The 24,569-nt window shown below is 44.0% G+C and overlaps 1 protein-coding gene across 2 annotated transcripts in view; it reads right to left on the bottom strand.

Annotated features, from left to right (window-relative positions):
* RASGEF1B (RasGEF domain family member 1B) overlaps positions 1–24,569 on the bottom strand; it is a 274,935-nt gene that overhangs the window by 28,016 nt on the left and 222,350 nt on the right. The window contains exon 1 of one of the 2 annotated variants that reach the window (XM_068271136.1): positions 15,907–16,194. The exons of the other annotated variant lie outside the window; for it this stretch is intronic. The gene's annotated coding sequence lies outside the window, so the exon portion shown is untranslated. Of the gene's footprint in view, positions 1–15,906; positions 16,195–24,569 lie in introns of those variants that run through there. 2 annotated transcript variants of the gene reach the window in all.

The following is a 24,569-nucleotide window of genomic DNA, read 5'->3' as shown; positions in this document are numbered from 1 at the left end:
TTTTGGTATCAGTCTATTAAGCCTCATCTACACGTGTAGATGAGGCTGCGATCAGACGGCTCGATTAGCCGCCAAATCGCCTCTTGCGCGTGCCCGCCGCGTCCCCACTCGCGTGCCGCATTCGATTCCCCGCTCGTCCCCGCTTATCTTCCGCTCGATTCCCTACCATTGTCCCGGCGCGGGGAGCGAGCAGGGAATCGGCGGAAGCAAGATCCGTCCTGTTGGATCTTATCGAGCCGCATTAGCGGCTCGATTGATGAGAAGCATCGCGGCCGCATCTATGTGTGTAGATGCGGCTTAGGAGAGGGATTAGATTGTGAACCATTAGGAGGGACAGTTAAGTGACAATGCTGTCCACTGTACACAGTTTTTTTTTTTTTACACTACAGCCTGCCAGCTCTGATCGCAGCTGGCAGGTGGCAGGCTGGTCACAGATCCCCGCTCTGTTTATCCGCAAAGAACGCGCACAAGTGGGTGCGCATTCCCTGCTAACCCCGCCTCCAGGGCTTTGCCACCAATCAGCGCTAGGCGGTCGGGAGAAGGTTAATGTGAAGATCTCCCTGATAGACTTTACTACTACACCTAAGCCAAAATTGCATGCAGACAATGCTGGAACTAGTTCATAAATGGGGGAATAGCAATCAAAAAGTTTCTGAAGGTGGCACAGTGAATAGCACTTTCACCTTGCAGTACTGCCCCAGTGCTGCAAGGTGAAAGTGCCATTCACTGTGCCACCTTCAAAAAAAAAAACTCTTTGATTGCTATTTTTCCCCCATTTATGAACTAGTTCCAGCATTGTCTGCATGCAATTTTGGCTTAGGTGTAGTAGTAAAGTGCCCCCCCCCCCCCCATCATGCCAAAAACTGACCCATCATATCTCTGGAGAGGAAATGCAGTAGAACTAAATGTAACCAAACAAGGAGGGAGACTTTCCACAATTCAGCAATGCAATGCTTTCACAATGCAAGCCAGTTATTTGCTAGAAGCTAAGCAAATATACAAACTAGGTATGAATAAAAACATGTATCATGTTTATATATTAAGCAACAGCGCTTATCAGTAGATAACGTCCTTTTTGTGAAAGGCTTCTAAGGAGTGGCTGGTATGAATGAACTTCAGATGAATGGTACAAATTGCCTCCTTCTTCCTTCAATCTTGACACAAGGAAGGAGCCCTTTCATGTTGGCTTTTTAAAGCTACAGTAACTGTTTAATGATGGCATGTTAGTACTGCCTAGCAGAACTGGTTCTTTGGCACAATAGAAGTTTATACATAGGTGGACATGGAGCAGTATGTGGTTTTTATGTAGAAGCCTTGCTTCATTTTGAAGGTCCAGTACAATGAAAAAAAAGGGACTAAAGCTTGGAAAATAAAGCTCCACAAAAGCCGGGGATTAGCGCCCCAAACAACTGCTTCTCATTTGAAAAAACACAAACATCCTTGGGTTACCATAGATACTGATTGGAGGGCAACATTGCTACACAATCATGTCATTAAACAGTGCAGCATAAGCATGCATGCTGGGGCCATCTGAGTGCGCATGAATACCCTGAAGCTGGCCTTTCCTCATAGGATGAAAACAAGAAAGTCCATCCTAAGCAATCAAGTCTTAACCTGAAATCAATCAACCTAAGGCCCCGTTCACACTCCGAACCGCAAATAGTGATTGCTGTTTTTAGCGATTTTACCACTATTTGAGTTTTGCGCTTCTCATTCCAGTGAATAAGAACTGCAACGCAATCGTCGAGGAAAATGCTGCATGCAGTGGGCAAAAATCGCAATCACTGCAGTGTGAGTAATCCCATAGGATTCCTAGTGCTGCAGTGTTTTGCTGATCACCGGCAAGGAGCAAAATGTGGGCTGAGGATACAGAGGCCTAGTGTAGCTAGTAGAGATATGTTTGCCCCTAAGCCATGTACATATACTAGGTTAAACTTGGCTGAGGCATGCCAATAAAGACCGCAACTACTGAGAATCTAACGTGTCCAGCAGCCCCAATCGCCCTCAGTCTGCCAAAGAACGATCCACCTAGTAGATCAACTTGGCCGAGCACTGGCAGAGGACAATGTTCTTCTCACTCACTCTGTACTGCTCCATTGGTTCCCCTGCCCTCTCCACAGAGCTCCCTGAAGCTGCCCCCCCTACAATGGTCACAAATAAAAATCCCATCATGTTTGGTAAGTGCTACGTTTGTGCCCATTTGTGCTGCTTTTCATTTTGAAGATAATAGCACTTATTTACAAAACAATACCATGACCTAACCCCCATACAACAATCTACAGACATGAAACTGGTATGCGTGGGTAGTGCTGTGCATGTGCTCATTTGGCCGTGGTGCTCCCTTCATACGTCTTCCACTCTGCTGTGCGACATCCCTTGCCACACTCCATAACAGCACACATCGCTAACCTACAGGCTAGCAATACATCTATACAGCGCTCGCTCAGCATCGAACTGTCCGAGGGATCATGAAATGTGCTAAAACCTCTAGCTGGACTTCATATCATGTGAAAATGCCAACAAGAACATACCCAAGATGCATGCTCAGAAATTTACACACAAACACTTGAGAACAGGATGGACAATGCCTAGACTAAACCAGATGGTTACAGCATCCGTAATACACTGAATTCATTTTTTTTTTTTTTTTTTGATCTCTTGAGTCAATGAAAATGGTTGCTAAAATGTAACTATAGGCTAGTCCCACTATCCCACATTCATCTGTCCACTTGTAACAATGTCAAAGCCAAAACCAATTTCTCTGAGTGATTAGATATGTATATTTACATCCACAAAAATACTCCCAGCAGGTACAAACAGGAGAGAGATTGCAACTGTCACTTCAGCCAACACTTATCACAAGAAAAATAAAGGAAACATAAGCCTAAAAAATCCACTAGCTGCAAAAAGGTAAAACAAGAGTCCTGTAGTATCAGAACACAAAGTGCTCAGACAAAGCAATGTCACAATACATTGCTATGCACTATTGCAAAAGGTGAGTAAACCTTTCGTCACGAGTTTCATTATTATCAGAATCACTGCTGCACGTGTAAATTCACTTGAGAACAGATCTACTACAAATGAACAGGGTGTACCAAGAAATGTTAAGCTTTGGCGTTTCTGCTGATGCAAGCAGTTTGCACACCTTCACCAACAAAATTCTGTCTAGACAGGATAAGATTCACTGTGGCAGCATTCACAAACCATTTTCATTTGTCAACTAGACTGTGGCTGACAGGAAGGCACAATGGGACTTAAGTGTCAAAGCAATATCAAAAAGCGTAATTTGACAAAACGCAATGAAATAGAAGAGAAAGAGGAGGGAGAGGGAGAGGCAAATAAGTATCATGCAGCAGCCACTGCATATCATTAAAATCCACTAGATTAGCAAAATAAAAATCTGATGAACAGTTCAGAGAGAAGCAAAATTAAGAAAAAAATGGGCTTCCTGTTTTGAGTGCATAATCAATAATAGCTATGCTATTGCTGGCAACATTCAAAGCTGGCCCACTCATAATGCAATCAGATTATCTGGCAATCCTATTAACAGTTATGGTACTTTTGTTTTTGGAATGGGGAAAAAAAAAATTCTGAATTTATACCAGATTTGATAAAAACCATCAAAAGTGTATGGTGTATCAAGAGAAATGATGCCTAAAAACAATGTAAATGCTAAATAAGTGTAGAAGGAAATAGATGACTAGACACCTCTTTGGCTACGTTTCCACTGTAGCGTTGCATTTTCACATTAGGAAAATTGCATGCAAATTTTTTGAAATTGAAAAAAATTACTTGAACAACTTTGAGAGCTGTAAAATGTCAACATTTTTGCTGTAGCTGTCCTTGAATACCAACAATTGTATAGCGTTTTTCTCCTGTTGGACTCAAAGCCCTTAACTATTGCTTGTGGACCATCAGTGCAAAACACTATTAAGGTTCTTCATTGTTATTGTATTACAAGCACCCCCAGCGTGACCTATGACAGTTACTGGAATATGCCATTTGTATCATCACTAAACCGTGACGCCTGTTAAAACAGCACACACATACTTGCAGTATTTTACACACAAACGTGGCCCTGCCTGTTAATAGAAGAGAAGTTCCCTAAATAACTCCAGACAGGTCACCATGTTACAGCTATTGACGAATCTGTTTGTCTCAGACCTGAGCAATACATACGTCACCAGGTATACCTAAAGGGAAAAAAAACTGGTTCTCCAACGTAAAGACTTGGCAGTGATATTCTGATTGAAGCCTTTTTGACTCTACTACGTGATCCTTTTGTATTTTTAGAAAGTGATTATCTGTGTTTAAAACAAACGGCAGAAGTTATGATATACATATGAACAAAGTGACAAAAGTTTTAACATACGTGTACACTGAACCTGATTGCGTAGTTTTCACCTATAAGGTCTATAGCTGCGTATTGATTTTAAATGGTTCCTTTGTGAGCTATGCCTCATTAGCATTTAAAAGGGACAGTGTAAAAACAGACGGTGGGGGCAGAGCATCACCTTCGAAATAAAGGCACAATTTATAAAAAAACAAAAAACGCCAGGAATTTGTGTTTTATTGTATTTTTTGGATAGAGTGCTAATGGGTTAGAACTAGACATGACCAATGAATTGCAGATTTCTCCAATTTGATGCAAGCTATGTTTCAGTTTTGTATGTAGCTGTAAAACATCCAAACAAATGCAGTTTCAGCCAATCCTGGTTGGCCCAATTCTACTCTACATATATGTTGCAACAAAATTAGCATCACCTCTGAAAAATTAGTTAATTTATTGATCACCTCATTATAGAACCCCTTTTAGATTTTTCTTGCTGTCTTGGGTTCTTCATCTGTCAGAATGTAACACTTCCTATTCAAACAGGGTAATAGAAACAATAACAAAATATTTTTTAGAATAGAGAAGAGCTAGAATTGAAGTCCATCTCCTGTCCCCAGACTCTTCATTTTCCCAGTAACCACTTCACTATCATCAGTAAAAACAGATTACTGGGCCAGTAGTTAAACACTTTCTCTGATCTTAGCTGTTGTAAAGCCGCCTCCACCTCCCCAACGATATTGACATTTTTTTTTTAAGTGCGTAGATCAGGGACGAGCAACGGATGAAATCCGAATGACTGATCACGCGACTACAAACACTTCCTCCTTCTGGGTTGAAGGAGGAAGAGTTTGTAGTCCCGTGGCGCTGCTTGGAATGCAATGCAATGGAACGCGGAGGCGCCGTGCGATGAGTTAAAGAAGACGCCTGCTGGGTAAGTAGCCCCCCCGCACAGGTACATTAATTAGGAGGGTGAAATCCAAATCAAAGTCATTCGGATTTCATCCGTTAGCATTCCAGAGAATTACTGGTGTAGATACACTAAAGGTGCCCATTAACAGTACAATCTCCTGAATGTTCAACCATAGAAATCGATCAGATCGGGTACCATTGATGGTGCCAATTGACAATCGTTCCATTGATGCTAATTTCAGAACAACTCTTTTAGTCTGATCAGATTGCTTATCATTTTCCCCTCTGTTGTTGGGCTCGATTGATCATTTCCAATCGATCATTTGGGAAATTAGATCATTAGTGGGCAGATTTATAGTGGCAATATACAATCACACACAAACCTCACACCACAATCAATGAATACCACACAGAAGCCTGTATAACCTGGTCCACAGACTCCAGTGTCATTTTTGTATTTCCCCTTTTTTTTGAGTTTGTTTTGCTTAATGTAGTTAGGCTGGAAGTTGGCTTTCCTCTTTCTAGTCATCTGTTTCTCATGTGAGGATTGGATGTGGCTGTGCTGCAGGAGCTGTACTGACTACAGACAGCAGATACATTGGGCAAGGCCCTGTGCGTGTGAAAAGCAGTAGAGAGGCCAGTTGCTCTTTCCACCCTCTGTCAAGAAAAACCCTCTGTCACACACACACACTTTCTTTATTAATTAGGCACATGCTGGCAGATGGGTCATAAAACATTGAAGTCTCTATTCTGCACTAGAGAGCGGATTGTCAGCTGTTGCCAGCATAGCTGAACAGCTTCTGATCATATGCGCTATCAGAGCACAGCAAGGGGCGGCTGCTGCCCAAAATAAGAGCATCTGCTGGAGGAAGGAAGGATCTTCAGAGCTGCTCTTTGGATGTTTTTCACCACTTCTAATGAATACATCACTATTTTCATGTAGGAAAGCCTAGAATAAGTTATTTACACTTCAGCCTGAACAAAGCAAATCTCTGTTTACTGAACAGGAAATCTGTCTTGTATATCTAAAGCATGACTCCGTTCAAAGCTTTCTTAATAAAATCTGTCAGGTATTTCTTGGTGTTCAAGTCCCAGTTAGAGAGATTACCTCATATTCCACGTGTGTAACACCACAAGACATTGCAATAGCCATCAGTGTCCCTGTTGCATAGATTTCCTTCAATCTTACTCCCTTCTTGGCAGTGAATCAAATCAAAAATAGCTTTATTGGAATCACCAAGATTCATACAGGCATTGCCAAAGAAGGGGGAAATGGAAGACATGGAAAGGGATGGGGTAGGGGTACAATGGGTAAGCAGTCCATAGACATTTGTAGGTTTACGGTACATTAATTCTCCTCTCAGCATGCTGTAACATAGCGAGCAGCAATTGTCACTGGATTCCTCTACTAGTAGAATATAGATTTTTTTTCTCATCCTCTAATGTGTGAAAGTCTGATAATAGATCCATCAATTTCTTGAAGAAGGTCTCTCTGGTTGCAGTATATTTGGGGCAGTACAGCAAGGATTCTCATCCTTGAGGGTCTACTGTTCAGTGTTGGCATAGTCTATTTTCCCTGGGCCAGAAACAGGAAGCCAGGAAAGAGACAACAATGAATACCTGAATGAAAGTCTAGGCTTCCTTTGTATTGTTCAGAAAAAAAGAAAGATTTGCAGGATGTACACATTAAAAGAAGAAGTGTGAATCTGAGTTTAAAATGCACAATGTAAGGAAGTGTTATGCAAATTATACCCCTCAACACTTTTCAACAAGTTACTTTTCTGTAACACTGCATTAAAAACTGCATTCTAGTGAGCAATACCTTTTTTAGTGTAAATGAACAACAAACAGGATGTACCTTACTATGCTGATTCTTAAAAGGTACAGTAAAACCCTGGATTGAGAATAACTTGGTTTAGGAGTGCTTTGCAATACAAGCAAACATTTTTGTGAAATTTTGACTTGGTATACAAGCAACGTCTTGATATACAAGCATCACATCATCTCAACTGAGCCGATCACTTTTCCATGCAATTTTCAAAAGTAACTCTTGTTGGATAAGTTCCTCACCCATAAGAAGAAAAAAAAAAATGTTGTTTTGTTTACATTTATACTATTTTACTATAACAGTTTTTGGATTGTGTAATGAATCAACTGGGTTTCCATGAATTCTGCTTTGATATAAGAACGCTTTGGATTACAAGCATGTTTTCGGAACTAATTAAGCTCGCAAACCAAGATTTCAATGTACTGTAATAGGCTGGTTTAAGGGGAGGTACCAAAGGGATTTTGCATATTAAACTTTTCCACTCTGAAGTGCAAATGTTGATGACAGCCCCCAAACCATATAGCACATAACAACAACATTGGGTGCTGGGGGCCTACGGTAGTTTTCATTTACACATGCCAAATTCACCTGCTACATAATGCATCCCCACTTTACAGCCAACTCAAGACGGAGCAAGGAGTCCTGCTCAAAATCCAGCACTGAGGGCTCCATTTCCAACAGCAGTCGGCCCTAACTGACAGCCATACATGGCGATCTCACTAAAAGGAGCTCATGCAGTTGGGAAAATGTTCATCAATCTATCCCAAAGTGAATAATCAGGTCAACCGGCAAGGCAATCCAGGACAGCAGAGACATATAGTACGCTAGACAGGAATTTATTTGTATTTTAAATGCTTTACCTTCGATAGCTAAATACGATAGTTGAGGACAACAGTGCGCTGTGCAGGGAATTTACTGGGTCAGATTTGCCTGTTTATGTCATTTAAATCAAATTTAATCAAATTGTTTCTTTCAGAAAATCTAAGAATGTGAATCATGATCTACACAGGGTAAGAGCAGTAGCATCCTCATTCAGGACTTGTAGGATGCAAAATATTAAAGGATTAGTTTTGATTAGGTTTGCATTGGATTAGTTTCATGTTGAATGATAGATCCAGGAATAGCTGCTAGAGTGACATGAGGGTTAATCCTGAGCTTCATCGGGAAACGTGAGCTGCAGCAACTACACTGGGTTTCTCCAAAGGAGACAAGGGCAGAACCTTTAGATCAGGAGCCAGCAGCCCTCACACTGCTATATAGATTGTGTGTATATACCAGGCACTGCTCCGCAGACAACAGCTTCCTGTAGGATGCATTGTCTGTACTAGTTTTTAGTGGTTGAAGCATACTGTTAAGTGGCTCGCTCACTCAATGTGCTAGTTAACCAATTAGCTCACTCATACATACATGAGATGTGATGTTTTATTAATACAGCTCGACATTTAGCAAGAAGCAGCATATGCCGCTTTAGTGGTAGTTAGGCACTTTACTGTACTTAATAATGATGGGATCAGAGCTGTGACAGGTGTGGAACAGCCATATACAAGTAGCATGCATGATAAGGCAGGATGCTATAGCTCACTGTAAACAAGGCTATTGATTTGCCAAGCGATTGTACACTACATAGGTCTATTCCTGACCTATAATAGGAAGAAAATGGTTCTCCAGTGTGGAACACAGCAGGGATATTCTAGTTGCTACTACGCTTCAGCAGTTTCTGCATTACATTTCTCTGTGCAGCACAGTGACCACATAGGGCTAATTTGTGTACCATGTCCTGCTGGCTTTAATGGAGACAGTATGATCACATAGACAATGTGCCTGATACTTCCTAAGTCATTCAGGACTGCATAACTGCATTCAGTTTACCTTCCGTTTCTTTCAATAGCACATGTCTCATATAAATACATAGCAACAGTCACTTTGTTGCTATTGCCACAAGTAATAAATACACAAACACACACACTTATACTTAAAGGACAACTGAAGTGAGAGGTATATGGAGGCTTGCCATATTAATTTCCTTTTAAGCAACACTTATTGCCTGACAGCCATGCTGATCCTCTTACGCTAATACTTTTAGCTACAGACTCTGAACAGGCATATGCAGCAGATTTTGCGTTTCTGACATGGTTAGATCTGACAAGATTGCCTGCATGCTTATTTCTGGTGTTATTCAGATACTACTGCAGCCAAATAGAACAGCAGGGCTGCCAGGCAACTGGTATTGTTTAAAAGGAAATAAATATGGTAGCCCTCTTCTTACTTCAGTTGTCCTTTAAAGTGGAACACCAGACACAAACCTAGGCTGAATTCGCACTTGCCGAACACTTGTCTCCCCCCTTGCAGCAGTGCAACCTAATTTTACACATCAAGGGTATTTCTTTATTAACAATCATTAGCTATTGTGGCAAAACATGCACTCTGTAACCCACAGGAATGCACCTAATGTCCAAGAATATTGGGAGTGGAAAACATTTGCATTTTCCACAAAGACAAGTGTGAACCCTTCCTTGCTGCAGCTTTAAACAGTGATGAAAAGTTGGAACAAGCTCCAGATTTTGATTTCTGTCTGGGTCTGGCAGATCTGTCCCGCCACCCCTCCCCCGTCACGTTTTATAGACCACTGTCACAGAAAAGATGAATTGATGAAAATCTCTCTGATGAAGGCACAGACAAAATATAAAAACTAGTTTGGTGAGGAAAAGTTCAGGATTTCCCGTTGACTGCATCTCAGATTGGGAGGCAACACCGCTTCCTGCCACAGTGAGCACTGTGCCAGAAAATAGGAAGTGAGAGAATATATAAATAGGAAACCAGACAGCAATAAAACCTATTAGCCATTCTAATCCCATTTCTCTGTCCTAACTGGAAAAAAAAGGTGTGGCAGGAGTCTAGTTAGTAATGGCACTCTGCAGCAGATGTCTACCTCTGGACAGTACAAAACCGACAGGATTTACAGATACAAAATGCAAGAATCTAAGAATTGGGCAGTACACGTCCCTCAAACTCTGTCAAGTGATCAACAGCCCAGGTTAAAGGGGCACTACAGCGAAAAACTGTAAAATATCTACAAACAAATACAAATAAGAAGTACATTTTTCCAGAGTAAAATGAGCCATAAATTACTTTTCTCCTATGTTCCTCTCACTTACAGTGGGTTGTAGAAATCTGACAAAAGTGACAGGTTTTGGACTAGTCCATCTCTTCATGGGGGATTCTCAGGGATAGATTTATTTTCAAAAGCACTTAGTGAATGGCAGTTGCTCTGTCCAACTGTGTAGGGAGCAGGGAAGTCGGTCAACACCTTTGTATAAATTCTTTTTAGGGAATATCTCTATCTATCTATCACACTACGTGCTTCAACCTTGAAGCAAGAAGAAGAAGTAGTACCTTGCCCCCAGGGCCAGTCCTGGACTTTTCGCGCCCCCCCCCCCCCCGCCCAGCCGTGGGGGGGGGTCCCCGAGCTAGAGGGGGTAGCAGGCAGGAAGGGGGAATTGGTCACAGCGGCGGGAAGGGGGGGGGGGGGTCGGATCCCCCCTCCCTCACCTGAGTCCCCCAACTGCGCTCCCCCTCAAGCTGAAGTTTAGCAGCAGCCACTGCTATTAGTAAGAGGCATCGGGCGGGGATGACTCACCTCTTCCGTGTTCCAGTGTGCGTTTCGATGTCGTCATTTCCTTCAATGCCGCCCACTTACTAATAGCAGCGGCTGCTGCTAAACTTAAGCTTGAGGGGGAGTGGACATGGGGGACGCAGGTGAGGGAGGGGAGGTCCGACCCTCCTCCCTGCCGCTGTGCCCAATCCCCCTTCCTGCCCGCCACCCCCTTATGCGGCGTATGCTACGCCACGGGTCGGCTAGTAAAAAATAAAAGCCTTGCTGAGAATCCCCTATGAAGAGATGGACTAGTCCAAAACCTGTCGCTTCTGTCAGATTTCTACTACCTACTGTAAGGCCCGGTTCACATTAGCGTTCCCTGTCCGGATCCGCCTGATCGGATCAGGACCGTATACTGTACAAACGGAACGTATGTTCCGCATAGCAATGCAAAGTCTATGCGGACGTTCACATGCGTACGTTCCTTACAGAACGGAGCCGATGGCGGCTCGCAGGCTAAATGTAAACACAAGCGGAAATAATCCGCTTTGTTTACATTGTACGGCGCTGCTGCGCAGCAGCGCCGTAAGGCAGATCGGCGATCCCCGGCCAATCAGCGGCCGGGGATCGCCGCCATGTGACAGAAGACAGCCTGTCACTGGCTGCACAGGACGGATAGCGTCCTGTGCAGCCCGGATCTCCAGGGGGGGCCAGGTAGGAGAGGGAGGGGGAGGATTTCGCCGCAGAGGGGGGCTTTGAGGTGCCCCCCCCCCCCGCAACACCCGGCAGGCAGGAGCGATCAGACCCCCCCAGCACATTATCCCCCTAGTGGGGAAAAAAGGGGGGCGATCTGGTCGCTCTGCCTGCACGCTGATCTGTGCTGGGGGCTGCAGAGCCCACCCAGCACAGATCAGCTGAAACAGCGCTGGTCCTTAAGGGGGGGGGTAAAGGGTGGGTCCTCAAGTGGTTAAAAACAAGCACAATAAAGATCACCTGGACCTGGCTTCTCCTACCACCCCCAGCCTATGCTCCAAGACCCCTTTATAGCTACTTTTGTTGCAACCCTGAAAATAAATGTTACATAGAAGCAAGACTTAAATACATTAAAAGCAGAAATTCATCCAAGTTTTTACCTAAATGACTGATATTCAGAGAGAAATCACACACAAAGCCAACAGATGCCATGCTGTAATAATCTGACCACTGGGTGGGGCACTATTAAGGGAAAAAGACTTGCGACACAAGTACAGCACCCAGATATATTTTGCATAAGCTAACCACAACAAACACAATTTCATCCTAGGAGATAGGAGGGAACACTTTAAAAAAAAGCGTGTTATATAACTATCCTGGAAAACAGCGCACATGACAAGATGTCAGTTTCAACAGGGTGTGTATAATGTGTTTGTTTACATTTTCCTACAGTAATCAGATGTCTTGTGTGTGGCTGCATGATGTCCACTGAAGTTTCCCTCCTATATGTGTATTCAGGTAAGACTTGATCCCTGTCAGTACAAAGCAGTCACCAGGAATAAACTCCACCAATAAATCTTAACTTCATCATTCACACTGGAAACCTCTCACTCAGTAAAGAGAAAAGTTGGTAATTTCACTTGGAAACCATTAAATCTATAAGCCTCTTTGACAATCACCTACACCTAGTATGACTTTGGAAGAAAATTGAACGTTTTTAGGCAAACATACACTGGCAGACTTTCTCCCAACATTTATTTATTGTATTTATAAAGCACCAACATATTACACTGTGTGTTTCAGTGATCTCCCAGTGCCCATAACCCAGGACCAGCAGCATGTACGCACTCACATCCCCAATCTGGCATTGGGCTCTATTCTCAAAGGCCAAAACTTTTCAGCAAAATTTTACCGCTATATTTCCGCCAGCGGTAAACTCCGCATTTTTTCAGCATTCTCTAACATTTTCCGCATGTTTGCCGCATGCGGAAACAGCCATTATTCATGCGGGAATCATACGGTAAAAAGGTCGCATGAAAAATTGTTTAAAAAAAAAAAAAAGTTAAAGTCCAGCAAGCACAGCCCTTAAGCCTCCAGACTTCATTAAAGTCAATGGGATGCGGTATATATCACCTACTACTTGTAGGTGATTAAAAAAAAAAAAAAAAAAAAAAAACAGTAATTAACGACGAAATGATGCGCCTGAACATTTTTGAGAATTGATCTTTTATTGCGGAAAATACCGACTTTTGCGGAAATTTTTCCGCATGAATCCCGTACTTTTTCCGCATGCGGAAAAAACATGCGGAACATTTTGAGAATGTCAACTTGACGATATTTTGGTCGCAAACTTCCTGCATGTACTTTACAGCATGCAGGAAGTCTTTGAGAATAGAGCCCATTGTGTTTGTAAATGAGGTCCCATTCTACTCATGCAAGGCCAGAGTGCTTTCAGTTGCTAACAAAGCTATCCAAGGCCTCTTATCCATGGGAGGCTGAAGGTGGTGAATTATCTGCCTGTCAGTTGCTCTGTTCACTTGCCTGTGGGCTGTGGACAGGTAGCCCCTGAAAGGAGTTACATCAGAGCAAAGCAGTTGCTTCTTCAGATGCGACAAGTCACCATTGTTGCCACCAGGTAACACCACACTTGGTCAAACAATGATGCGTGTGGCGTTACCAAATGCAACCATTCAGCTGCATGACATTACAGCCCAAAGCCGTTTGTGACTGACTCGAAAAGCATGCAGTTAAGCCGCCCGTGGAAAAAAAGGCCTAAAACTTAAGGTCGGTTTCATACCGGTGTTTACACTTACACGACTTCTGGGTGGACGCAGAATTACGCGCGGTAACAGTTTTGGAAAAGTGTCAGATTGAGGACTTCCGCCACACCATGACGCAGGTAATGCAATTTCCCCCATAGGTTTTCATTGGAGTGCGGTAGCAGTATGTCAATTTGACGTTGTGCGCATGCGCTGTAGTACTGTGCAAGTGCACAACAATGCCAGCAACGTGAGCGTGAACACTGGTGCATAGGCAGAATCCATTACAACTTGACAGGGGGATGCTGGAGAAGACTGCAGCTGGGGCAAGGGACACAGACACTTCTAGGAGCTGGAAGAAGCCACAGGTAAGTAAAAAAATTGAAGGAGGAAAAAAAAAAAAAAAACCATTTCCAGCATGATGGCTGGTACCAATACAGCAGAGCACATTGCTTTTGCTGGTCTTTATTAGGGCTGGTGCACACCGAGCAGCGTTTTCAGCGTTTCTGCAGCCGCTTGCGGCTGCGGATCCGCTTGGTCAACGTATCTCAATGGGGTGGTGCACACCAGAGCGGGAGGCGTTTTGCAGAAACGAAAAATGCCGGGGTGAGGCATTTTTTAGATTTCGGATGAGTTTCTGCCTCAATGTTAAGTATGGGAAAAACGCAAACCGCTCTGAAAAACGCCTGTTCAGAGCGGTTTTGCCGGCGTTTTTGTTACAGAAGCTGTTCAGTAACAGCTTTACTGTAACAATATATGAAATGTACTATACTGAAATCCGCTGCAGCAATCCGCAAAACGCTAGCAAAACGCCATAGAAAAATAAGAAAAAGCGTTTCAAAATCTGCTAGCATTTTGCAGATCTGCTAGCGGTTTTTGGTGTGCACCAGGCCTAAATGAATGTTCTTTCCCATCAGGCTACTTTGCCAGTAGGTGTTAACTGACAACTTGCAAAAAGGTCAGATGAAGGCACGCCAAAGCTGGCCCAGAAAGATGCTAACAATTTTCATAGCTTATAAAAAGCATGACCAATAAAATCAGTAAAATCCATTATACTAGGGCTTCAAAAAATGAGCTGCAACGTTGTTTACATTTTTCTTACATGCCACACTTCATTACTCACTGCAATCTAAATAATGGACAAATCTCAACTAATTCAAATTTAGCAGACAGCAATTCACTGGGGAAAAAAATAAAGAAAAAACATACACAACACACAACTGCAAAAACATTCAGGAGGATTGCAATGGTTGTTCTGGCTGGTTCCCAGGTGGCCAAGCCTCCGTTCTCACAACTGTGACGCTGATCTATCGTCTAAATATAGAAAAGAACAAATACATTTCACTGGTGACATTGCCCTACTACTAGCACTGGAGGCAACTTGGACAGCATTCCACAGCACTCAGGACAGAGAGTACAAGATGATCTACAGAAACAAAACCACCATGCTCATTATAGCCTCAGCATATCAGGCTGATTATTTTCCTAAGCACTCCGGTCACTGAGTCACTTTGAGACTGTGTATGAGATCACAGCATCTCACATTGCCATTACAGCTGAGGAAACTGCACTGATCATAAACAAGTCTATGTCACATCTATTTTTATGTTGTCGTTTTAGGACGAGCTGTCAGATCATCATCCCCAGGACAAACATTTCATTTATCAATACAGTACATGAAGCAATTTAATAGCTTACAGTATATTCAGTCAGGTGAGTATGCCATATCAGATGAAGCTTTATATCAATATTTACAGATAATACACATGCACATGTTTGAAGCTCTGTGCACATGCTCAAACGCTGTCGCCCAAAACAAGGAATGATCAATCTGCTGAGAACAGTTTAAAAAGGGTACCAATTACAGTAAAAGAATGATTATTATCAGTGTAGATCAATCTATTTTGGCGGGTTAGATGATAATCTTTGTTAAAGGTGGCCATTAATGATGCAATTCCTTAGATGAACGATTCTCCATTCCAATCGTTCATGCCTACTAACAGAAGTAAAGCTGCTAACCAATTCAATCAGAGTAATGGAATTGATTAGATCAATATTATGATTGAATAGGAGAATCAATCGTCTGAAGAATCGTACCATTAATGGCCACCATAAGTCATTCATATTGATCGATAACAATCGATCGCTCCATTCAAACACTGCACTTGTGGCTAGTTACACACACCCAAGTCCACAGTTTAGCGCTTCTGCTAACAATCCAATCAGCAGACCATCATTATGTTGTCAAATTCATATGTGCAACGATGTCATTCATTTGTCGCAAACTATTGGAGTTTTACAACAACAGGGATAGAGCATGTACAGAGTGCTTAGATAAATATAAACGTTACCATTACATTACAAGTTAGCAAATAAAAGAATCGTGTGGAATCTCAGGCTGAAGAAAGTGCTGCTGGCAGACCACACACCATGCAAACAGAAGTCGAATTCCAACCCGACTGCTAAAACAGTTTCCTTCAAAACATTTCCAAAGTGAATTGAGTATTACCTGGAAAGCAGTCTGATGTAATGATCACTCAGTTAATGATTTGAATAACCCGAGGTTATTTGTCCGCCAAAAAATCTACTCAGAGAAACCATCCAATAATCTCCTAAAAGGGAGTGAACTCGGGGAATCTCTATTAGCAGTGCAGCGCTATGAATCCGATGAGCCGAGGATCCTTATGCACCCGGCAGCACAGCACCAGCTAACACATCCAGCTATCACATCCAGCCTCGCTAGTCGCTACTCTCTGCAGTGCTCTCATGTCATGTGCACTTGTTTCTAGTTTCAAATCACATTCAAAGTTCACTCCTCCCTGGTCTCCTCCCACACACATCTTTTCCTGCGCTCCAGATTTCCTCCCCGATCCTGCACTCCTCCTGCTGTCCCCCTGCTCTGTCAGTCATCATCACCTCCCCCTACATCAGACACACCACTACTACTCGCCTGGCTGGACTCCTCTGTGCCTTCCCGGCAGCAGTCATCTGAAATTCGTATTGTGAATCATCATTGCTTCCCTGGAGCTGCAGGGCTCAGTCGCTGGAGCACAGACAGTTGTAGGGCCAGGCTGCCCCCTCCTCCCCCTGTAGTTGTAGCCTCAGGGCCACTGGTGGGGAGACTGGCAAATGTATCAGAGAAGCGAAATAGGGACAGCACAGAAATAGAGGTCGAGGAAGAACAAACTCTCAAATTGCTAGCTCAGGGAATTTAAATTAATTGCTTTTTAAATTTTGCCCATATGCAACGAAACGGGGCTGCTGAACAGAGGCTACCACATTTTTCACTAGTGGTGAAGTGAGAAGTTATAACTGGGAATGCATTATTGTCGTTACTATTTATATAGCATTATGGATTATAGTTGGGATCTAGGGCCTATTCACGCTTGTAATCGAGAGAAAAACATTCTCTCAGGGCCTTTTTCCACTAGCCTGCGATTTGCGATTTGCTTCTGATCGCAAATCGCAAGGTACATTAAACTAATGGAAACTGCAGCAGCAATTTCCATTAGTGCGATCCGATTGCGATGCGATTTTGGTCAAAGGGCAATCGTCGTCCTGCCGCGTTTTGTATGCGATTGAGCTGAACTATAAAGCCTCGTTCAGACTATACGCGCTACAGTGCGCATTTTGGCAGCGCGTATAGTGTGCGACACGCAAGAACGGTAGAAGGGTATAGACAGCCCTTCTACTGTTCCCATCATATGCGCTGCGTGGCAGCGCGATTGCGCTATCGCGTACTGCACGCATTTTTGTGAATCGCAGCGCAGATCCCATTCATTGTAATGAATGGGATCTGCAGCGCAGCGCATAGGAGCGCAGATGGTGTGCGATTGGACGCGTTGCGTTCCTATCGCACAGCCATCTGCGCTAAATGATGTGAACGAGGCCTAATGAGTATAGTAGCTCAATCGCATGGTGGAAATTGAAACGCGATTGCGATCGCGAAGATCGCATTTCATAGTGGAAAAGAGCCCTAGGCTGCGTTCACATTGCAGCGTTGCATTGCGTCATATCGGAGCTTCTTTAACATAGAATATCGCACAGCAATATAAAGTAAATGCAACGTTCAAAGTGCATGCGGTGTGATGCGTGTCAATGGCCTGCGGGAAAATAATGCAGATCCTGCTCTGTGATTATGCAAATATTTGATGAGTTGATGCACTCATTGTTTGTCTATGGTAATGCTGACATATGTGAATCATTGCGCGGCACTGCGTTATAGGCATTGCACATGCGCACTTCTGTTTTTAAAAAAGATTGGAGCTGTATACATCGCATGCCACCGCAACTACGTTACTTGCATTGTAGCCTAGTGAATTATTCCTGGTTGAATGCAAACAGACAACTGTTTTGTCTTTTGCTGCCCCAGGCAAGGATTTTCACCCAGTGTTTGTTTTGGCCGGCAGCTTAGGCATTGTTTATATCCCCTAGAAGATGTGTATTGCAGCTCATCTGTACATGTTACAATCTCAGCTAAAACTCATGGATCAATTCTGACTGGCTCTGTCACCTACTATATTCAAGGTGCCTGGCTTTGTCACAGAAACAGATTATGGTGAAATGGGGCCCCAGGCAAGAACAAGCTTTGGGCCCACCCTTGATGGCCACCTGGCTTTCTTTGTAAGATTTGGTGGGGGGGAGCGTCAACTATGCCCTAGTCTCTCTCCAGGCCCCAGGCACATGCCTAAGTTGCTTAGTGGATGATCCAGCTCTTACCTGCCATATTATGGAAGTCTGTTTTTTGTAGTACTCTGTACAGTGCTTAGGAAAATACCATTAGACTGATTAATTTTCCCCAGAATTGGCCCTGGATTGTGGTACATGCCATCATTAGATTGTGAGCTCCTTTGAGGAACAGTTAAGCCAGCCATACTCGCAGGGAATCCATTAAAAATCAATCGATCCACAGAATTGCATTGTCCAATGCAGTGCAACTATCAAGATAAGGAAAAGAAACCCCTTAAAGGGAAACTAAACTGAGAGGGATATGGATTTTTCCTTTTAAAATACCAGTTGCCTGACTTTCCTGCTGATCCTGTGTCTCTAATACTTTTAGCCACAGCCCCTCAACAAGCATGCAGATCAGGTGCTCTGACTAAAGTCAGACTGGATTAGATGCATGCTTGTTTTAGGTATGTGATTCAGCCACTACTGCAGTCAAAGAGATCAGGAGGATGCCGGGCAACTGGCATTGCTTAAAAGGAAACATCCATATCCCTCTTAGTTAACCTCCCTGGCGGTTAATTTTTTTTGCCAAATTGGCAAAAATCCTTTTTTTTTTAAAAAAAATTTTGTTTCATGTAAAGCTACCAGAGTGGTAGCTACATGAAACACCACTAGAGGGCGCATGTGTCCCTCTAGTGCAATCGTCGCCGGCATCTATAGCAAACGGGAACGCGTATATAACGCGTTCCCCTGTTTGGCTTCTCCTGTCGCCATGGCGACGATCGGGATGACGTCATGGATGTCAGCTGACGTCAGGCACACCCGATCCAGCCCATAGCGCTGCCCGGAACTTATTGGTCCGGGCAGCGCAGGGCTCTGGCGGGGGGGGGGCCCTCTTTCGCCGCTGCGTGCGGCCGATCGCCGCAGAGCGGCGGCGATCAAGCTGTGCGCGCAGCTAGCAAAGTGCTGGCTGTGCGCACAGCACTTTACAGCACAAAAATCGCCCCACCAGGGGCTGAGATCTCCCCCTGCGCGGCATAGCCCGAGCTCAGCTCGGGCTTACCGCCAGGGAGGTTAAGGTTCCCTTTAAAGAGAGTCTGAAGCGAGAGTAAATCTCGCTTCAGACCTCATAGTTAGCAGGGGCATGTGTGCCCCTGCTAAACCGCCGCTATCCCGCGGCTTAACGGGGGTCCCTTCACCCCCAAATCCGCTCCGTAAAGCGGAGGAGCGCTTCCGCATTGGGGCAGGGCTAACCGCCGCAGCCCTGCCCCACATGCGTCTGTCAGACGCGTATCTCCGCCTCTCCCCCGCCCCTCTCAGTCTTCCTTAGAGTACTGGTTAAGGGCACTACCTTTGACATGGGAGACCAGGGTTCGAATCCTGGCTAGGGACTATTCAGTAAGGAGTTCAAGGCAAGACTCCCTAACACTGCAGGGTGGCCTCCTGAGCGCGTCCCAGTGGCTGCAGCTCTTGAGCGCTTTGAGTCCGACAGGAGAAAAGCGCTATATAAATATTCGGATTATTATTATTATTCCTTCACTGAGAGGGGCGGGGAGAGGCGGCGATGCGCGTCTGATAGACGCGACTGGAGGCAGGGCTGCAGCCGTTAGCCCTGCCTCCAGGAAGACAAATTCTGCGACCAAGAAGACGACCAAGGTTTGCGGGGGTGGGTTTGGGGGTGAAGGGACCCCCGTTAAGCCGCGGGATAGCGACGTTTTAGCAGGGGCACACATGTCCCTGCTAACTATGAGCTCTGAAGCGAGATTTATTCTCGCTTCAGAGTCTCTTTAAAGATAGCACCAATCTCGCTTCAGAGTCTCTTTAAAGATAGCACCACTCAGATAATTTTGAAAAAAATTATACATGATCTTTATTAAACATGATCAAAATAGCATAACTTTGACACTCCTGATAACAAACAATTAAAACCACTTAAAACAAGCTATAATCATATTATAGCTTGTTTTAAGGGGTTTTAATTATTTGTGTTATCATGAATGTCAAATGTATGCTATTTTGATCATGTTTAATAAAGATCATGTGTACATTTTTTTTTAAAGTGCTATTTTTGAGGGGTTAATTTTCCCTATCTTGATATTTGTCATATTTTGACCACAGCACACCCAGTGCAGATGCAGGTGATGCGGATATTAACTCTTGTTACCAATGCAGCGCAACGCTACGGCCGCAGAATTGCATTGTTCAATGCAGTGCACCGCTATCGGACATGGCTTCTGTCTTGTCTCTGATCGACCTAGATCTTTCATCCCGTGAAATCAATACTTCCAATCGATTTTAGGACAAAATTGACACGAAAATTGATCAATTGGACGTTTTTGTGGCATGGGTTCCCAGCAAATTTGATGACAGTGATTAAATCTGCTTAGAATTGAACAGAAACTAGAAGTGTATGGCCTACTTTAGTGACATGAATTGCTGAATGTACTCTGTAAATTGTTGTGGAAAATATGTCAGCAATGTAGGCATGCATAATGTGAATATAAATGTATATCTTGTTTTCTTCAGTGAGCAATTACCCAAACCTGCTATTATGAATAGCTAGGGATAATAGGTCAGCAGGTCATTGAAGGTTATCAAGTGAGAGGAATCTGCATCTTGTGCAAGCACAATCTCTTTTTCATATAGACAGTACATTAAATTTTTAACTGGGTTTCGTAAAAAAAAAAAACTTAAAAGAACCTGTAATAATGGAAGCTGCCATATTTCTTGACTTTCAGGGCTCGTTTCCACTATTGCGGTGCAGAATCGCCTGGATTCCACCGCTGATGAAATCGCATGTGGATGCGATTCCTCATGCGTTTTTTGCTGCGAATTCGCATAGGTGAGGGTATATGCGATTTTAACAATGTCACTGCCTGTGTGAATTTACATTTGTACCTATGCGAATTCGCATGCGAATTTGCGGCAAAAAACACATGACAAAGCCGCATGCGATTTCCCTATTAAATACATTGCATGCAATTCGCATGCATTCCACTCGCAGGCGAATTCTGCGGCTCTTTTGTGCGTTTTTTCACCACTGAAAAAAACGCACCTCAACAACGCTACAGTGGAAACAGGCCCATCCACTTGCATTACATGTGCGAATCCGCATGCGTTGGACGCATGCGGATTCGCGATAGTGGAAACGAGCCCTAAAAGACACCTGAAGTAAGAGGGATGTGAAGGCTGCCATATTTATTTCCTTTTAAGCAATACCATTTGTCTGGCTATGCTGTGGATCTTTTGCCCAGGGGCATAACTACAGGGGAGCAATCCCTGCGACCGCGGGGGGGGGGGGGGGGGAGCATTCAGGGGGCCCCAACTACTACTACACTCTCTCCAATAAAGGGGTCCACCCTACAGATCACGTGTTTTTGTGGCTACGCTTGTCATGGTTGTGAAGATTATATTGGCCACACTTGTTTTATGACCTTTGCAAGATGGGCCCCCAGACTATGAGTGTCACCAGGGGTAGGCAAGGGAAAGGGTGTGAGCATTGGGGGCCCCATTAAAGTTTTGCTGGGCCGCCCAGGATTTGTAGTTACGCCCCTGAATCTGCCTCTAATGCCTGGCATAGACGGGTCGATCCGGCGGCCGATTAGCCGCGTCCCCGCCGGCGGTTCTTATCAGCCGCTCGATTCCCTGCCATTGTCCGCCGGCGGGGATCGAGCAGACGGGGGTTGAGCGGCTTGATCGGGCCAGCTGAATATTATCATATATCGATATCGTACCGTGTATCCCCAGCATAATACCTAGTACACACCATACAACTTTCTGTTAGATTTTTCTGTTAGATTTTCTGTAAGATTTTCTGTAATTAGATTATTTTCTGTAAAGTACTGGTAGAGAGACTGGTGATTATTTATCTCTGGTGCATTGTCTTCTGGTTATCTCCTGCTGAGTAGAACAATGCCCAATTGCTAGGCAGATAGATGGTTAGATAGATCATTTCCAGCATGTTGGAAATTATCTATTTGGCAGGTAAATCTTAAGGTGGCCATACACTGGTTGATTTGTCATCAGATCGACCAACAAATAGATCGAATCTGATCAGAGAGGGATCGTATGGCTGCCTTTACTGCAAATTTTAGCATGAAATCGATTCACCATCTGTGAAGCTGCCACCGCCCCCCCCCCCCCCCCCCCCCTGCATACATTACCTGATCCGGCCGGCGCGAGTCCCCCGGTCTTCGCTGTCTTCTTCTTCGCTCTTGGCTCCAGGGCTGCAGCTTTACTGAACTTCCTGTCCGGGGAAGTTTAAACAGTAGAGGGCGCTCTAATGTTTAAACCTCCTGTCCGGACAGGAAGAAGTGAAGCCTGCCGGAGCCCAGCAGAGAAGGAGCAGTGGTGACGGCGGGGATACGCGCCAGCGGAGCAGGTAATGTATTGCCGCTAGCGTCGGTAGTCGGATATTCGAACGCCGCTATCGACGCACTCCCGACCCGCCGGTGATCGAGCGAAATCTTCCGCATGGATGGATCGACGGTCACGTTCGATTTCAGACGGAAATCTTTATCGTTCGGTCAGCGTTTGCGCAGCGATTTCACAGCAGATTTGATCACAGTGATCGAATCTGCTGTATATCTGCAGGAAATTCATTGTGTATGGGCCCCTTTACAGAGAATCTTACAGAAAATTGTACGGTGTGTACTAGGCATTACACTCATAGAACCTGTACAAGCATAGCAGTAGATTAGGTGTTTCTGACATTTTTGCCAGATCTGACAAGATCAGCTGCATGCTTGTTTCTGGAATGAACGGAGTGCTCAACACATTGAACGGAGTGCTCGACACATTGAACGGAGTGCTCGACACATTGAACGGAGTGCTCGACCAGATGAAATTAAAGCACTCGGTAACTTTATTGAAGATAAAGATATCACACAGAACGCTGATGTGTATCGGGCAGTAAGCCCTTAGTCATAGCTCAAACTCACATATCAGGTGTGCAGCTTTTATACTGAGCGGTGTCCGGTCCTCTAAGTGTGAGCGCACAGCCTAAAGGGGAACTCTCCCTTAAAAAATATGTACATAAAGTAGAGAGCAATAACAAGTGTTTCTAAATGGAAACGCACAGCTGATATATAAACGTTAAGATGAATTGATAATACTGGGGAAGCATAAAGGATAATGATTCAAGCAGGAAAAGGATCAATGAAATGTCATAAAACAAACATCTCGCATTAAGTTCCGTAGGGTACATGGTGCCCATCTTAAAGATCGAGAGTGTCTCCCTTTTGAGGGTCTATGGCACCTGATGACAGCCTTGTTGGCTTCAGGTGCCGGTCGTTGGGAAAATCATTTAGTGGGTATTTCAGAAAGACGGCTGAACTGCATGCTTGTCGGGCAGGTAAGCAGTCCATCTGCCAGCCGCAACAGCAATTCAGGTGCAATTGGCATTACCCGGCGGCGGCCATGCTCAGATGTGAATACAGGGAGAGCCGCCTCTTCACCGCCAGCACCGAGCACTGTTCTTCAGACTCCCATGTAAAAGAGGCCTTAGGCCCTATTCACACTTGGGTGTTTTGCAATCAGAAACAGGTATAAGCACAGCCATGTGCAATGTCGGCTGTCCTCATTATTATCTGTATCCAAACTGCTCTTGATCAATCCCTTTGTCTTTCGGAAGCAGATTGGACATTTAGAAAATAATTGACAGATCCTGTCAGACGGGAAATTGCATTATGTGTACCCAGCATGATGTCCTACTATATTATTATACTGTATTGTACGTGGCTGAGAGAGACCTTTTAGGAATACCCCCCTTGAAAATCCTGGGTTTGCCCCTCACTTCAGCCAAGTGTGTATGTTTATGAAGACATTTTTCCATGAAAATCACTCTGGCACATCTGGTAACCTTTCTATACTTATGGGGTTCCTTACATATGGTTGATTGTTTACTCAATTACTTCATACTGAGCTGGGTTTATTACTGTAATACGGCTTGCACAATCAGCCTTTACATTCGTAATACTCTTGGCACCTTGGAAAATGCTAAGTAGGTCATGTGAATATATATTAGTGAAGCATAGCTAGTGATAATTGTAATCCTAGGAATCCATCGGGTAGACTTGAAATTTAAACAGAGCTATTAAACCAGAATCACATCCTCTTTCAAATTCCTCCTTCGCTAACCTATGACCCTGCCCAATAGAGGTCAACATAGCAACACCAAGAACAAATATGGGCCAGAGTTGTGGCATTCCTGAGTGACAGTTTGACAGATATCACAGATGGATTGCTATCAAATACTGTACTGATCTGAAAGCACTGCAGACAAGAAACAATTCATTAGCATTACCTTTTATTATTCAGTTACAAACACTCAGCAGTATACTGTTAGGGCCCTTTTCCACTACCAGCATTTTGCGATCCTACCCGATTGCAAGCAGATCGCAAAACGCTAGGTACAAAAAACTTTTGGAAACCGCACCAACTGTTTCCATTAGTGTAATCTATTTACAATGTGTTTTTTTTTCTTGAGTGCAGTTGTCATCCTGC

This window comes from Hyperolius riggenbachi, chromosome 1 (genome assembly GCF_040937935.1).
Source record: "Hyperolius riggenbachi isolate aHypRig1 chromosome 1, aHypRig1.pri, whole genome shotgun sequence".
NCBI classification, from domain to species: Eukaryota; Metazoa; Chordata; class Amphibia; order Anura; family Hyperoliidae; genus Hyperolius; species Hyperolius riggenbachi.
The sequence above is the reverse complement of the archived record's forward strand: the minus strand, read 5'-3'. Positions and strand labels throughout refer to the sequence as shown.